Genomic DNA, 16,572 nt, shown 5'->3' with positions numbered 1-16,572 from the left:
AGGCAGAGCTGGAGGGGGGCACAGAGTTAGGTGGTTTGTAATCTGTGATAGATTGTATGCCTTGCCACATACGCCGGGGGTCTGAAGAATTGAAGTGTTCTTCAATCCTCTGTTTATGTTTGAGTTTGGCCTGGCAGATACCCTTCCTCAGGTTGGCTCTGGCTGAGCTGTAAGCCTCCCGGTCTTCAGACCTGAAGGCTGCATCTCTTGCTTTGAGCAGGAGGCGAACCTCTCTGTTCATCCAGGGCTTCTGATTGGGAAATTATTTTTATTTTTTTGTGTGTGGTCACTCTGCTCACACATCTGTTGATGTGCTCCAGGACAGAGTTGGTGTCATTGTCAATGTTGATCTGAGAGTTTGTGGTGGCCTGGGCAGCAAACTCACTCCAGTCTGTGTGCTGGAATTGATGTTGAAGAGTGGAGTCAGCACCTTCCAGCCAGATTTTAACAGTCCTTATTGTAGGTTTCACACATTTGATAACCGGGGTATACTTGGTGAGCAGGAACAAAGAGAGGTGGTCAGACTGACCCAGATGGGGGAGGGGTGTGACTTTGTAGGCATCAGTCACATTAGTATAAACGTGGTCCAGTGTTTTATGTCCCCTTGTAGTGCGGGAGACATTTTGATTAAATTTAGGGAGAACAGATCTTAAAGTGCAGTGATTGAAGTCCCCTGCAACAATAAAGGCTCCATCCGGGTGCAGGGTTTGTAATTTGCTAATAGCAACACAAAGTTCTTTCATAGCCACGTTAGCATTAGCGTCCGGAGGTACATAAACTGCAGCAGCAACAATGCAAGTAAACTCACGTGGTAGATAGAATGGCCTGCACTTGATAATCAGGAACTCCAGATCAGCAGAGCAGTAGGTATCAACAATGACAGAGTCTTTACACCATAATTTGTTAACATAAATGCATACTCCACCACCTTTGTTTTTACCAGAGGTTGCTGCTACTCTGTCAGCCCTGAAGAAAGAGCGTCCATCCATATGCACCACACTGTTTGGGACATCGTTGCAGAGCCATGTTTCAGTGAAAACATAACATTACAGTCCATAAGCCATTTCTATGTGAGGGTCCAGATCTTTAGTTCGTCCATCTTGTTCATCAGAGACCGTACATTGGCAAGGAAGATGCTGGGCAGAGCTGGTCGATGTGGGTTTAGCCTTAGCTTAGCACGCAGCCCTCCACGCTTTCCCCGTCTTTGTTTACGGTCTCGACGCCGACGACGAGAACTTCCGGTCGGTACGAGTGATCCGCTTGTCCGCGGTGATCTCAGTAGCTCCGGCGGGAGTTCGCTAAAGTCGAAAGGATGATCTAAAACTATGTTGGAACACCGTTTGTTGATGTCCAAAAGTGACTGTTTAGTATAGCTGTAGTTTGCATAGCTGAATCGCGCGAACACGAATGAAATAACCAGGTAGATTAACACTAATTTCCGAAATCTGGTAAGACGCTGAGCCTCGCGATGTGATCGCGCCGCCATCTTAGATCACTAAAGAGATCTTTATCAAAGTTAAGACTCTGCAACGCCCCCTAAAACAGCTCATTCAAACACGCCCCCACATGTCTACGTTACGATGTAGTAATACAACAGAACAGCAAGGCATTTTATTCTGGCTTTCCTATGACAATCTGGCGCTTCTGAATCAGCTACTGTAAGTATGTTTTGGTATTAATTTAAGAATTTGCTATTGACTGATTGGATGGAGAGTTTTGTGCATTGTGTGTGCATTTGTGCATGCACATGTGTATATGTGTGTGTGTGTGTGTGTGTGTGTGTGTGTGTGCTAAGAGAGAGAGAGAGAGAGAGAGAGAGAGAGACGGTCACATCACAGTGGAGTCAGCTGTCTTAACCATGGCTTGTGTACTGCAAACACATACAGTACAAACTTCATCACTGTGTATGTCACAAGACTCTGTTCCCCTTTTGGGCTTGAAATGATGGTAAAACTAAGGACATTATTACCTGTCTTTTTCTTACATTTATTTTGAAAGACGAAGCTCGCGATTATGGAAAGGGGCAGTACATTTCCAACGAGTGCTTGAGGTGTTTGGCCAATCACAATGCACTGGGTCATCTGGCCAATCAGAGAAGACTGCGCTTGTCGGAAGGAGGGACTTCTCCTGACTATTATAAATTCCTCACTGTCCTTAGGATATGTCCCCAAAACCTTCAAACTGACTGTCATTAAGCCCCTCATCAAAAAAACACAACTTGACCCCAAAGAACTAGTTAATTATAGACCAATCTAGAATCTCCCTTTTCGGTCCAAGATACTAGGAAAGGTAGTATCCTCATAATTATATTCCTTCTTAGAGAAAAATAGTATCTGTCAGGACTTCCAGTCAGGATTTAGACCGTATAATACTTCTGAGACTGCTCTCCTTAAGAGTTACAAATGACCAGCTCTTATCATCTGATCGTGGCTGTATCTCTCTATTAGTGCTATTGGATCTTAGTGCTGCGTTTGACACTATTGACCACAATATTCTTTTGCATAGACTAGAATACTTTGTTGGCATTAATGAAAGTGCATTAGCATTGTTTAAATCGTACTTATATGACCACCATCAGTTAGTAGCAGTGAATGAAAAGGTATCTTAGCGATCACAAGTGCAGTATGGAGTACCTCAAGGCTCAGTACTAGGGCCATTACTCTTCACACTTTATATGTTAACATTGGAAGATGTCATCAGGAAACACGGTGTTAGCTTTCACTGTTATCCTGATGATACTCAGCTCTATATTTCTTTGTGTAGTTGTTCTGCACAATTTGTAAACAAACTCCAGTTAGTCCAAAATGCAGCAGATAGAGTTCTTACTAGAACCAAGAAGTATGACCATATTTGCCCGGTCCTGTCAACACTGCACTGGCTCCCTATCAAACATCTTATAGATTTTAAAATCTTGCTTATTACTTATAAAGCCCTGAATGGTTTAGCACTTCAGTATTTGAATGAGCTCTTGTTACATTATAATCCTCCGCGTCCACTGCATTCTCAAAACTGCATTCTCAAAACTCAAGGCAATTTGATAATACCTACAATATCAAAATCAATTTTGGGTGGCAGATCCTTTTCCTATTTGGCGCCTAAACTCTGGAATAACCTACCTAACATTGTTCGGGAGGCACACTCTTGCAGTTTAAAACTAGATTAAAGACCCATCTCTTTAAACTGGCTTACACATAACGTACTAATACTAGTCTCAGAGGACTACCGGGACATGACCACAGGAAACAGATGATTCTTCTGCATGATCTGTCTTTGCTGCAACCTGGAATTGAACTGCTGGTTTCGTCTGGTCAGAGGAGAACTGGCTCCCCGACTGAGCCTGGTTTCTCCCAAGGTTTTTTCTCCATTCTGTCACCGATGGAGTTTTGGTTCCTTTCCGCTGGCTTGCTCAGTTGGGGACACTTTATTTACAGCAATATCGTTGACTTGATTGCACAGATACTTTTTAAAACTGAACTGAGATGATGATATCACTGAATTCATGATGAACTGCCTTTAACTGTCATTTTGCATTATTGACACACTGTTTTCTTAATTAATGTTAATTTGCTTTGACACAATCTTTTTTGTTTAAAGCGCTATATAAATAAAGGTGACTTGACTTGGTAGAAAACCGTGAGTTTGAGAGAGGCGAGAAATAGAAGACCTACAATAATGTATAGTGTTAAATAATGAGTAAAATTAAAATAATGTGTTTTTGAACATTAAAGCATGTCAACTTATTCTGTTACACCAAATACACAAAATAATTATCTTCAAAAAAAGCATAATATTGTAACAAATGGACACTGGAAGGTAAGAGCGTGTTAGTTTATTTGATGTAGAAATGGAGAGTACGGGAGAAATGCAGAGACTGAGGTGAACTGATAAAGCTGGTTCCGGTAGGACAAACGGGATGGGGAAATACAGAGCCATCGGTGGGATGACCAGGGGGAATAGACACATTGCATACACCTCAGGGTTCACACAGGATGGAGTGCTGGAGAGATGCTGGAGAAACACTGGAGTGACACTGGGATCTAGGAGAGGAATCAATGACAGGCAAGTAGCAAGGTTGGTATAGAGTTGGTACAAGTAGCCTTAAAACTGGGTAGGTTCCGTTATGCAGCTACGAGATCTGACAGTGAGTGTGACAGAGGTGTGTGCTTTTATGTGGAGGTGAGCTGATAAGGGAATGGTGTACAGGTGCCGGTGATTAGAACTCCGTTGGGAGGTGAGGGAGTCCCGTTGGGATTGGCTGATTGGTGAGCCTGACCAATCTGTGACAGTACCCCCTCCTCCAGGGCCTGCTACCGGGGGAAACAGAGATACTGTAAGTACTTATGTTCTGTGAGGATGGTAAATGGATGGGCTGCCCCCTCAAGCCAGTGTCGCCATTCCTCCAGTGCTAGTTTAATGGCCAGTTATTCTCGGTTTCCGATGTCATAATTTTTCTCTGCTGGGCTGAGCTTCCTGGAGAAGAAGGCACATGGATGGAGTCGAGGTGGAGAGCCTTGCCGCTAGGAGAGAACCGCTCCCCCCCCACTCCAGTGGTGGTGGTATCCATTTCCACAATGAAATTGAATTCCGGGTCTGGATGTACCAGGAGGGGAGCATTAGTGAAGGCCCTTTTTAGGGTGGCGAAAGCTTCGGTGGCGGCTGATGTCCAGGACAGAGACTTGGGCTTGTCATGGAGGAGGTTGGTTATAAGGCTGGTGATGGTACTGTAATCTTTGAGGAGTTGACGGTAGAAGTTTGCGAATCCTAGGAAGCGTTGGAGTTTTTTGATGGTAGAGGGTTGTGGCCAGTTGATGATAGCTTCAATCTTCCCCTCGTCCATATGGGTACAAGTTGCATTAATGATGTAACCCAGGAAATGAATGGTGGACTGATGGAATGTGCATTTCTCAGCCTTGAGGAAGAGGTGGAATTCTCTGAGAGGACGGATCTTACATGCACGCAGTCACAAATGCCGTCTTCCACTCATCTCCCTTATGAATGCGGATGAGATTATAAGCACTGCGGAGGTCTAATTTTGTGAATACGGTGGCTCCTTGAAGTTGTACTAGGGAGGCTGGGACGAGGGGAAGAGGGTATCGGAACTTGACAATTATCTGATTGAGTGCTTTATAATCTATGCAAGGCCACATGCCTCTGTCCTTCTTTGCCACGAAGAAGAATCTTGAGGAGGCAGGGGAGTTAGATGGTACAATATAACCTTGTTTGAGGACTTACTCCACATACTCCTACATGGCCTTCTGTTCGGGTATGGATAGGGGATACATTTTTCCACAAGGTACTGGCTCACTCGGAATCAGATCAACAGCACAATCCCAGGGGCGGTCAGGAGGTAGTTGTGAGACTTTGTGAGGGCAGAAGACATCATGAAATTCTTGGTAACACTCGGGGATGTTGATTGACCGTTTATCCAAGGTGCTTTCGATGAAGGTGGTGTTCAGGGGTTAGGGTTCTGAAGAAGCCTTTGGTGGAGCGGGACGATTGGGGAAGCAGGATGGAAAACATTGGTCACCCCACCGTAGGATTTCTCCAGATGACCAGGATAGGATGGGGTTGTGGTGCACCAGCCAGGGACGACCCAGAATAATATCAGCAGTTGAGCCCTCGAGGACTAGGAGATGGATGGATTCAGTGTGCAGAACACCAAGTGTCAACTGAAGGGGACATATGCTGAACTGCACATTCCTTTGGCTAAGTGGTTTGCCTGTGATCGAGATTATTTGGTAGGTGGTTTCTGTATCGGTGGTCAGTAGGTGGAGCTGGCAACAGAGGTCCCCCGAGATGAAGTTCCTGGCCAAGCCAGATCCGAGGAGGGCGCTAACTGGAATTGTGAGTGGGGTCATCTTAATTGGTGTGGGTTTTAAGTAACTCACTACGGGACGTGGAGGATGAAGGGGACAGTTAAGGATGTGATGGCCACTCACTCCACAGTAAAGGCACAAGGTGTGGGTCATTCTTCTTTGACCTTCTTGAGGGGTTAGGCTATTAGAATCGGTCAGCATTGGTCCTGGATCAATCTCAGGAGGGATCTGGGTGTCAGCATGGTGGGAACGGGCTGTTGGACTGGCTGTTGAGCATTCCTAGAGGCAGGATTGAATGGGATTCGCACATCGGGTGGCTTGCTGAATAAAGTTTTCAAGGCCTTAGGAATCGCCGTATGTTGCCATTTGGAGGCAGAGTCTGGGTTCCAGCCCCTGATGGAAGGCAGTGATGAGCGAAGCCTCGTTCCATCCAGTGACAGTGGCGAGGGTTCTAAACTGTAGGGTATACTCGTGCATTGTCATTTTGCCTTGTTTAAGTGGTATAATTGCTCACCGATGGATGAATCGCCTTTCGTGGTGCTGAAAACTTCTCGGAAATGAGTGATGAAATTATAATAAGTTTGGGTTGCGGGACCAGCTTGGGACCAAATGGTTTCGGCCCATCGGAGTGCGGGACCTGTGAGAGATGAGATGACAAAAGCAATTTTTGCATGTTCAGAAGGATACAGTTGCGGCTTGTGTGGATGGCGAGAGAGCATTGGAGAAGGAACCTGTTGCAGTCCTCCGCCACGCCAGTGAAGTGCGCTGGTCGGGTGACGGCACTTGAGAACACCACACGAGGTGGAGACCCGGAAGTAGCATGTTGTGTTGGTTGAGCCCAGACCGGGGAGGTCGGCGGAGGGATAGCTGGCTGCAGCACTCACCGTAATGAATCCATCAGCTCTTGAAAAGGGTCCGGCTTGCTCATCTTCTGTATTGGTCCAATCTTCTGTAACAAACATACACTGGGACAGAAGGTAAGAGCGTGTTAGTTTATTTGATGTAGAATTGGAGAGTACGGAAGAAATGCAGAGACTGAGGTGAACTGTTAAAGCTGGTTCCAGTAGGACAAATGGGATGGGGAAATCCAGAGCCGTCGGTGGGGTGACCAGTGGGAACAGACACGTTGCACACACCTCAGGGTTCACACAGGAGGGGAAACTTGGAGGATGGAGAGCTGGAGATACACGGGAGAGACGCTGGGATCTAGGAGAGGAATCAATGACAGGTAAGTAGCAAGGTTGGTATAGATTCGGAACAAGTAGCCTTAAAACTGGGTAGGTTATGCAGCTACGAGGTTATGTAGGTTATGCAGCTACTAGATCGGACGGTGAATGTGACAGAGGTATGTGCTTTTATGTGGAGGTAAGCTGATGAGGGAATGGTGTACAGGTGCCGGTGATTAGAACTCAGGTGAGAAGTGCGTTGAGATTGGCTGATTGGTGAGCCTGACCAATCTGTGACGCATATGACCCCTTTAAATTTAAACTGCATTCTAGCAAAAATTCCAATCAGCATAATCAAAGCTTTATTGGCATATCGATCATTTACAGTAGGCTACTGCTTACAAAAGAATTCAGAATGTTGAGTAAAGATATCGATTTTTTTTGTACAAACCTGATTCCAAAAAAGTTGGGACACTGTACAAATTGTAAGTAAAAAATGAATTGAATAATTTACAAATCTCCTAAACTTATATTTTATTCACAACAGAATATAGATAACATATCAAATGTTGAAAGTGAGACATTTTGAAATGTCATGCCAAATATTGGGTCATTTTGGACTACAGCAAAACTCAGACATCTTCGTCAGGCCAAAGAGGATGCCTACAGAAATGGGGACAGAGTCTTGTACAATCAGGTCAGGAACACACTGAACAAAGAGATTAGAGCTGCTAAAAAGACCTACGCTAAAAAGTTGGAAGACCAGTTTACTTCCAACGACTCAACTTCAGGGTGGAGAGGACTGAGAGCCATCACAAACTACAAGACACCATCCCCCTGCACTGAGGCTAATCAACGACTTGCTAATGACCTGAATGAGTTTTATTGTAGATTTGATACCCCCAACACCCATTCTGACCTTCTCCCTACACATCTGTTAACACCTCCTGCAATCCCCCTCTCCTGCTCTTGTGTTCCTGCTCTTCAAATCTGTGAAGATGATGTGTGCCAGGTCTTCAAGAAGAACAAAAGAAGAAAAGCATCAGGCCCAGATGACGTTACACCAACCTGTCTAATAATCTGTGCTGACCAGCTGGCCCACATCTTTCCACACATCTTCAACAGATTTCTGGAGTTGTGTGAATTGCCTTACTGCTTCAAACGCTCCACTATAATCCCCATTCCAAAGAAACCCAAGATAACAGGACTTAACGACTACAGACATGTGGCTCTAATATCTGTCGTCATGAAGTCATTTGCAAAGCTGATTCTGACTTATCTGAAGGACATCACTGGGCCCTTACTGGACCCCCTGCAGTTTGCTTACTGGGCAAACAGGTCAGTGGATGATGCATTCAACATGGGATTGCACTTCATCCTGCAACATTTGGACAAAACAGGGACTTATGTGAGGATCCTGTTGGTGGACTTTAGTTCGGCTTTCAACACCATCATCCCAACAGCCCTCCAGACCAAACTGACCAAGCTTTCTGTTCCTAGCTCTATTTGTCAGTGGATCACCAGCTTTTTGACAGATAGGCAACAGCTAGTGAGACTTGGGAAATTCATGTCCAACAGCTGCTCCACCAACACTGGTGCCCCTCATGGATGTGTTCTCTCCCCACTGTTCATCTCCCTGTACACCAACGACTGCACCTCTAAAGACTCCTCTGTCAAGCTCCTGAAGTTTGCAGACGACACTACAGTCATCGGCCTCATCCAGGACGGTGACGAGTCTGCTTACAGACAAGAGGTTGAGTAGCTAGCTCTGGTGCAGTCTTAACAACCTGGAGCTGAACATGCTCAAAACAGTGGAGATGACCGTGGACTTCAGGAGAAACCCCCCTGCACTCCCTCCACTCACCATCATGAACAGCACTGTGGCTGCAGTGAAGTCATTCAGATTCCTGGGAACCACCATCTCTCAGGACCTGAAGTGGGACAATCAAATTGACTGCATTGTGAAAAAGGACGGTGGACGGTGGAAGGCTCAACAACGGTTGTACTTCCTTCGCCAGCTGAGGAAGTTTAATCTGCCACAGGAGCTGCTTAAACAGTTCTACTCAGCCGTCATTGAGTCTGTCCTGTGTACTTCAACAACTGTCTGGTTGGGTCCAGCTACAAAATCAGCCATCAGAAGACTACAGAGAACTGTTTGGACTGCTGAAAGGATTATTGGTGCTCCCCTGCCCACCCTTCAAGAACTATATACATCCAGAGTGAGGAAAAGGGCTCAGAAAATCCCCCTGGATCCCTCACATCCAAGTTACCCCATCTTTGAACATTTGCCATCTGGCCGGCGCCTCAGAGCTGCAAATACCAGAACAGTCAGGCACAAGTACAGTTTCTTCCCCCAGGCAATGTACCTCATGAACAGTTAAATGTTCCCCACTTATGCAATAAAAATGTGCAATATCCTTATATTTATTTGTTACCCCTCCATCCTAGTACATCCCTGCATCTTAGACAATCATATTCCATTATCATTTATAGCACAATTGTTTATATACAGGTCCTTCTCAAAAAAATTGCATATTGTGATAAAGTTCCATTTTCCATAATGTAATGATAAAAATTAAACTTTCATATATTTTAGATTCATTGCACACCAACTGAAATATTTCAGGTCTTTTATTGTTTTAATGCTGATGATTTTGGCATACAGCTCATGAAAACCCCAAATTCCTATCTCAAAAAATTAGCATATCATGAAAAGGTTCTTTAAACAAGCTATTAACCTAATCATCTGAATCAACTAATTAACTCTAAACACCTGCAAAAGATTCCTGAGGCTTTTAAAAACTCCCAGCCTGGTTCATTACTCAAAACTGCAATCATGGGTAAGACTGCTGACCAGAAGGCCATCAATGACACCCTCAAGCAATTGGGTAAGACACAGAAAGAAATTTCTGAACGAACAGGCTGTTCCCAGAGTGCTGTATCAAGGCACCTCAGTGGGAAGTCTGTGGGAAGGAAATAGTGTGGCAAAAAACGCTGCACAACGAGAAGAGGTGACCGGACCCTGAGGAAGATTGTGGAGAAGGACCGATTCCAGACCTTGGGGGACCTGCGGAAGCAGTGGACTGAGTCTGGAGTAGAAACATCCAGAGCCACCGTGCACAGGCGTGTGCAGGAAATGGGCTACAGGTGCCGCATTCCCCAGGTCAAGCCACTTTTGAATCAGAAACAGCGGCAGAAGCGCCTGACCTGGGGTACAGAGAAGCAGCACTGGACTTTTGGACAAATTTTGCATGTCATTCGGAAATCAAGGTGCCAGAGTCTGGAGGAAGACTGGGGAGAAGGAAATGCCAAAATGCCTGAAGTCCAGTGTCAAGTACCCACAGTCAGTGATGGTTTGGGGTGCCATGTCAGCTGCTGGTGTTGGTCCACTGTGTTTTATCAAGGGCAGGTTCAATGCAGCTAGCTATCAGGAGATTTTGGAGCACTTCATGCTTCCATCTGCTGAAAAGCTTTATGGAGATGAAGATTTCATTTTTCAGCACGACCTGGCACCTGCTCACAGTGCCAAAACCACTGGTAAATGGTTTACTGACCATGGTATTACTGTGCTCAATTGGCCTGCCAACTCTCCTGACCTGAACCCCATAGCGAATCTGTGGGATATTGTGAAGAGAAAGTTGAGAGACGCAAGACCCAACACTCTGGATGAGCTTAAGGCCGCTATCGAAGCATCCTGGGCCTCCATAACACCTCAGCAGTGCCACAGGCTGATTGCCTCCATGCCACGCCGCATTGAAGCAGTCATTTCTGCAAAAGGATTCCCGACCAAGTATTTAGTGCATAACTGAACATAATTATTTGAAGGTTGACTTTTTTTGTATTAAAAACACTTTTCTTTTATTGGTCGGATGAAATATGCTAATTTTTTGAGACAGGCATTTTGGGTTTTCATGAGCTGTATGCCAAAATCATCAGTATTAAAACAATAAAAGACCTGAAATATTTCAGTTGGTGTGCAATGAATCTAAAATATATGAAAGTTTAATTTTTATCATTACATTATGGAAAATAATGAACTTTATCACAATATGCAAATTTTTTGAGAAGGACCTGTACTTATTTACTTGCCTAATATATATATATATTTTTTTTTTTGTGTGTGTGTGTGTTGTTGTCTCTGTGTACTGGAAGCTTATGTCACTAAAACAAATTCCTTATATGCGCAAGCATACTTGGCAATAAAGCTCTTTTTGATTCTGATTCTGATCAATGCTGAAAGGTATATCCAAGTTCTAGAACAACATATGCTCCCATCCAGACGTCGTCTCTTTCAGGGAAGACCTTGCATTCTCCAACATGACAATACCAGTCCACATACTGCATCAATTACAACAACATGGCTGCGTAGAAGAAGGATCCGAGTACTGAAATGGCCAGCCTGCAGTCCAGATCTTTCACCCATAGAAAACATTTGGCGCATCATAAAGAGGAAGGTGCGACAAAGAAGAGTTGAGCAACTAGAAGCCTGTATTAGACAAGAATGGGGCAACAATCCTATTCCTAAACTTGAGAAACTTGTCTCCTCAGTCCCCAAACGTTTGCAGACTGTTATAAAAAGAAGAGGGGATGCCACACAATGGTAAACATGGCCTTGTCCAAACTTTTTTTGAGATGTGTTGATGACATGAAATTTCAAATCAACTTATTTTTTCCTTAAAATTATAAATTTTCTCAGTTTAAAAACGTAATACGTCATCTATGTTGTATTCTGAATAAAATATAGAAATTTGAGACTTCCACATCACTGCATTCTGTTTTTATTCACAATTTGTACAGTGTCCCACCTTTTTAGGCCTATTTTATATTATGCATTTTATGTAACATTTATTCATTATAAATTTTAATGCTGACTATTGCACATGATACAGTCTGGTAGCCAAGGCCTATGGTTAAAATAATAATTATCCATCGCTGATAATCCAGGGTTGCTATTGTCACGCAGGTTTGTTTACATTAAACTCATGGCCACGACATAATATCACATTCCCACAAGTTAATATGACATTCAGATTAATATCTTGTGGCCATGACATATTATCAAGTTCACATGAGTTATTATTTCGTGGCCACGACAAAACTAATTTAACCTACCATGTTTACTTACAGGCACCGTAAACTGTACTATTTAAAAAACATGTCCAAAACCCTATCAAAACATAAAATTGTACAAAACCCTATCAAGCTGTGCATGCTGAAATGTGTGTCTCCACACATGATGCATATCAGATGTTCAGTGTTTACTTTACCAGGTTCACTGATTCTGCACAGAACAGGTCTCCATGACGGACAATTATATATCTTTGCATGATGACTCAACTTGCTGGGTTACCACTAGTTGACAAGACCATGCAACGTACCAAATGTTCCCAAGCGACCTTGTTTTGCTTCTTAAAAGCCCTCCCACACACACTCTGTGCTAGCAATCTGAAGCCTTCTATCTCCAACCACAACACAGGGCCCCACTCCAACCTGATGGGCTACTTAATATGCATAGGGCTTTGTGGCAGATGTAATGTGCAGACAGTCAAAAACAAGCTGTCTTGTTCTGTTGGAGACAAAAGAACAGTTGGCTGAAGTTGCAAAGTATTACTATTAGACAGACACAGTATTTCTATTAGATTTATGATTTGGACATAGAGGAAAACTGCATAGATTTACAGAAAACTGCATTTCCTTCACTCATTGTAGAAAGAAAATTACATTGTAATTCTGAAATAAATACATGATAATAATTTGCAGGCTTCCAGTCAGTAAAGAGTCAAATTCATGTCCTTTATTTGATTCTAGTTTCATTTTATGTGCCTTTGGAGTATATTTATAAATATTAATTAGTGTCAGAACTCTGTGCTAACAGATGTTATTTACGTGTGTGTAAAGAGGATGAGTGACTGTCACACAAACACTCAATCACTAGACAACCTAAAAATGAGATGATGGTTAATTAATGTCAAAATCTGACATGCCGTCAAATGATTAATCGCATCCAAAATAAAAGTTTTTGTTTATGTAATATATGTGTGTATACTGTGTATTAGAGGTCTACACGGGATCGCCGTGATTTTGCCAAGTAAGACATGATCCTGTATCAACATTATTTTCCCAAATTATAGACTTAACCTATCCCTACCCCTAAACATAACCCTACCCATAATTTATTCCTAAAATCAGTGGGAAATTATACCTGATCAACATGGGAGTAGAAGTGCCTAACCCTGGTGGTAAGCCTAAAACAGAAATTTCGTGAAAAATTATATCTAAATTCTGATTGGTTGATTTGAATGTTGTTCCAGGATCAATAAGGATGTTGATCCAGGAACATGTTGTACATGTGGTACGAGATTACGCTCACCATCTACACGTAGGACCTGAGACCCGAGGACCCAACCCGGAGTCCGTACGGGTTTGGGGCTATATTTTTAATGGTCAGTCGGGTCCGGAACAGGTCCCTGTCGATTACTTCGGGTCCCGGGTCTGTTTAACATTATGTGTAATACCTGAGTCGATCGGACTCGGAGGACATCCGGCCATTATCAGAGTCAGTCAGCGCTGTGTGTGTGTTGTTTTGTAACTTTCAACTTACAAAAAGTGTGAGTCTGTAATTCGAAATAAGGTGAAAAAAAAACCCTGATGCAATGACTTTACCTTTGACAATTGCCTTTTTTATTTAAAAGGCGGGACTTATTTCGCCATACTGCACTTTGCAGTTTCTCCAATATTTATAATGATATATTTATATATTTATATATATGAATAAACTGTCTTGTTATTATATCTAAAATTTTTGCTCAGTCTTGGCTCAGAGAGCACAGAAAGTATAGCAAACAAGTAAAGCTAACGTCAGTGGCCATGGCACTGGATGAGCAATCATTATTATAATCCAAATGGGCAAACAGTCTAAATGATTATGCAAGTTGACTCGAAATGCAAAAAATGCTTCAAAAGTCGCATTTGTCATCCATCACCGTGACAGCAAGTGGACTTTTGAAGCTGGAATAATGAGTGGATTAAGCATCTCAGTTGGCAAGAGAGGAATAACATGGATGGAACTTTACTGGCAAGGAGGATTGTATGCATTACAGTCATTTTACATTTCTCTGTTCTGCATGGGCCCGGGTCCAACATTCAAAATAATAGACGTGTCATTATATATATAATATATTTTTCTTAAATATATACATGTATTTGTGGGTATTTAAATATATATATAATAAATATAAACAGTACGCACACATATATTACATAAACAAAAACTTTTATTTTGAAAGCAATTAATTGCGATTTATCGTTTGAAAGCACTATTCAAAATCAACTGGAATGAAAACTTATGGCAACAATCATAATTCATATTATAATGCCACCTTTTATTTGTTTACTTAGCAATTTATTAATTTATTTGTTTGTTTTATTTATGCATGCATGTACAATGGTGTGAAAAAGTTTCTGCCCCCTGTTTTTTTTCTTAATTTTTGCATATCTGTCACACTTGAATGATTAAGATCATCAAGCTAATTTTAATATTACAAGTAAATACTAAATGCAGTTTTAAAATAATTATTTCATTTATTAAGGGAAAAAAGCTGTTGAAAACCTGCCTGGCAATACGTGAAAAAGTAATTACTTTAAAAATCTAATAACTGGTTCTGCCACCCATTGGAGCAACAACTGCAATCAAGCATTTGTGATAACTGGCAATGAGTCTTTCACATCGGTGTGGTAAAATTCTAAACAGATATGTTTTAATTCAGCTGTATTGGAGGGTTTTCAAACATGAATTGTCTGTTTAAAGTCATGCCACAGGATCTCAGTCAGATTTAAGTCTGGACTTGACTTGGCCACTCCAAAACATGAATTAGTTTTTTCTTGAGCCATTCAGAGATGGACATTCTGGTGTGGTTACATTTATTAATTTAGCAGACAATTTTAGCCAAAGCAACTTACAATTGGGGAGTGCATCAAGCAATTAATCTTAAAGAGGCAAATAGACACAGAAAGCGCTCATCATACCAAGTTTCAAGCATTGTTCAAATAAGTACAAGGTAGACAGAGAAAGATGAAAGAAATTTAAATTTTAAGATGTCAGATTTCAGGGAATCAGCATTCCAGATAGAGGTTGGAAGATAATTCTAGCAGCCAGGAATGGTAAATGAAAATGTTCTGGAAAGTGATTTTGTGACTCTTTGTGATGGTACCACGAGGCGTCGCTCACTAGCGGATCTCCGATTTCTGGATGGAATGTAGATTCATAAGATTGAGTGGAAGTAGGCAGGTGCTGAGTCTGAGGCTGTTCTTTATGCAAGCATCAGTGTCTTGAATTTGATGCGAGCCATTACCGGCAGCCAGTTCCGGGAGATAAAGAGAGGCGTGACGTGGGCTCTTTTGGTCTCTTTAAAGACCAGTCGTACCGCTACATTCTGAATCATTTGCAAAGCTTTGACTGCGCTTGATGGAAGTGATTGGAATTTTTCCTGCTGCATAACCCAAGTGAGCTTTAGCTCACAAACTAATGGCCGGTCATTCTCCTTGGTTTCATCAAGGGAATTCATGGTTCCATCAGTTATGGCAAGTCGTGCTGGTCCTGAAAGCTGCAAAGCAGCCCCAGACCATCACACTCCCACCACCATGTTTGACAGTTAGTATGATGCTGTTTTTATTAAATGCTGTGTTAGTTTTGCGCCAGATGTAACAGATGTATCATGATAACATATTCGGTTACTAATGTAACCTTGGTTACCTTTCAGTTGGTCACTCTCTGTGTCACTTAGGTGACTGACGAACTGGGATCTTGCTTACTTCAAGTGCAAACAAGACAAACCAATGCACACTGGCATGTGATTATTATATCCAGCTGCCACTGATCACAGCATGAGCATAAAAAGGCTGCAGCTGCAATGCATACCAGCTTTATGCTTTGGAGCCGAGTGACAACATCGTTCTGCTCCTACAAAACTGCTTTGTGTGTGATGAGTTCAGCTTCTTGTGTGGTGAGTGTGTTGCGCATTTCAGGCTTCACTACCCTCTGTTGTGCTGCAAACGGCCATTTCCAATGTGCATCTCAGCACCTTAAAGACCATTTCCCTGAAAGAGCCTATTTCTCTAAAAGTTCTTACATGGGTGCGTCTTGGATCGCCTTTAAAAGAGGCCATTTCACCATGTGCCAGCACCCAGGAGGAGGCTACACAGCCTTTCCCTTCTGCTGGCCTCCGTAACAAACAAAGAGCTGGTCTGAGGTCCTGAGGCACTGAATTCTGTCTACATAAGTGCAGAGCGCACGTACTGGACAGAGCAGCGCCAGGGCTGGGTCTGCCTCCTCCAGGGGCAGCATTTGCAAGTTCACCACCTGAACACTAAAAGAAGTGGTGGGAACTTTGTGCAGGTATCCAAGTCCGGGGTCTCAAGATAAAATGAGAGTTGGTCGGCCCGAATTCCAGATCACCACCAGCCACCAGATCCAGTCTGTATCCAGATCAGAGTGTCACTGCAGTCACCCGGATCCAGTACGTATCCAGACCAGATGGTGGATCAGCACCTAGAAAGGACCTCTACAGCCCTGAAAGACAGCGGAGACCAGG

This window comes from Carassius carassius, chromosome 5, assembly GCF_963082965.1.
Source record: "Carassius carassius chromosome 5, fCarCar2.1, whole genome shotgun sequence".
Lineage (NCBI taxonomy): Eukaryota > Metazoa > Chordata > Actinopteri > Cypriniformes > Cyprinidae > Carassius > Carassius carassius.
The sequence above is the reverse complement of the archived record's forward strand: the minus strand, read 5'-3'. Positions refer to the sequence as shown.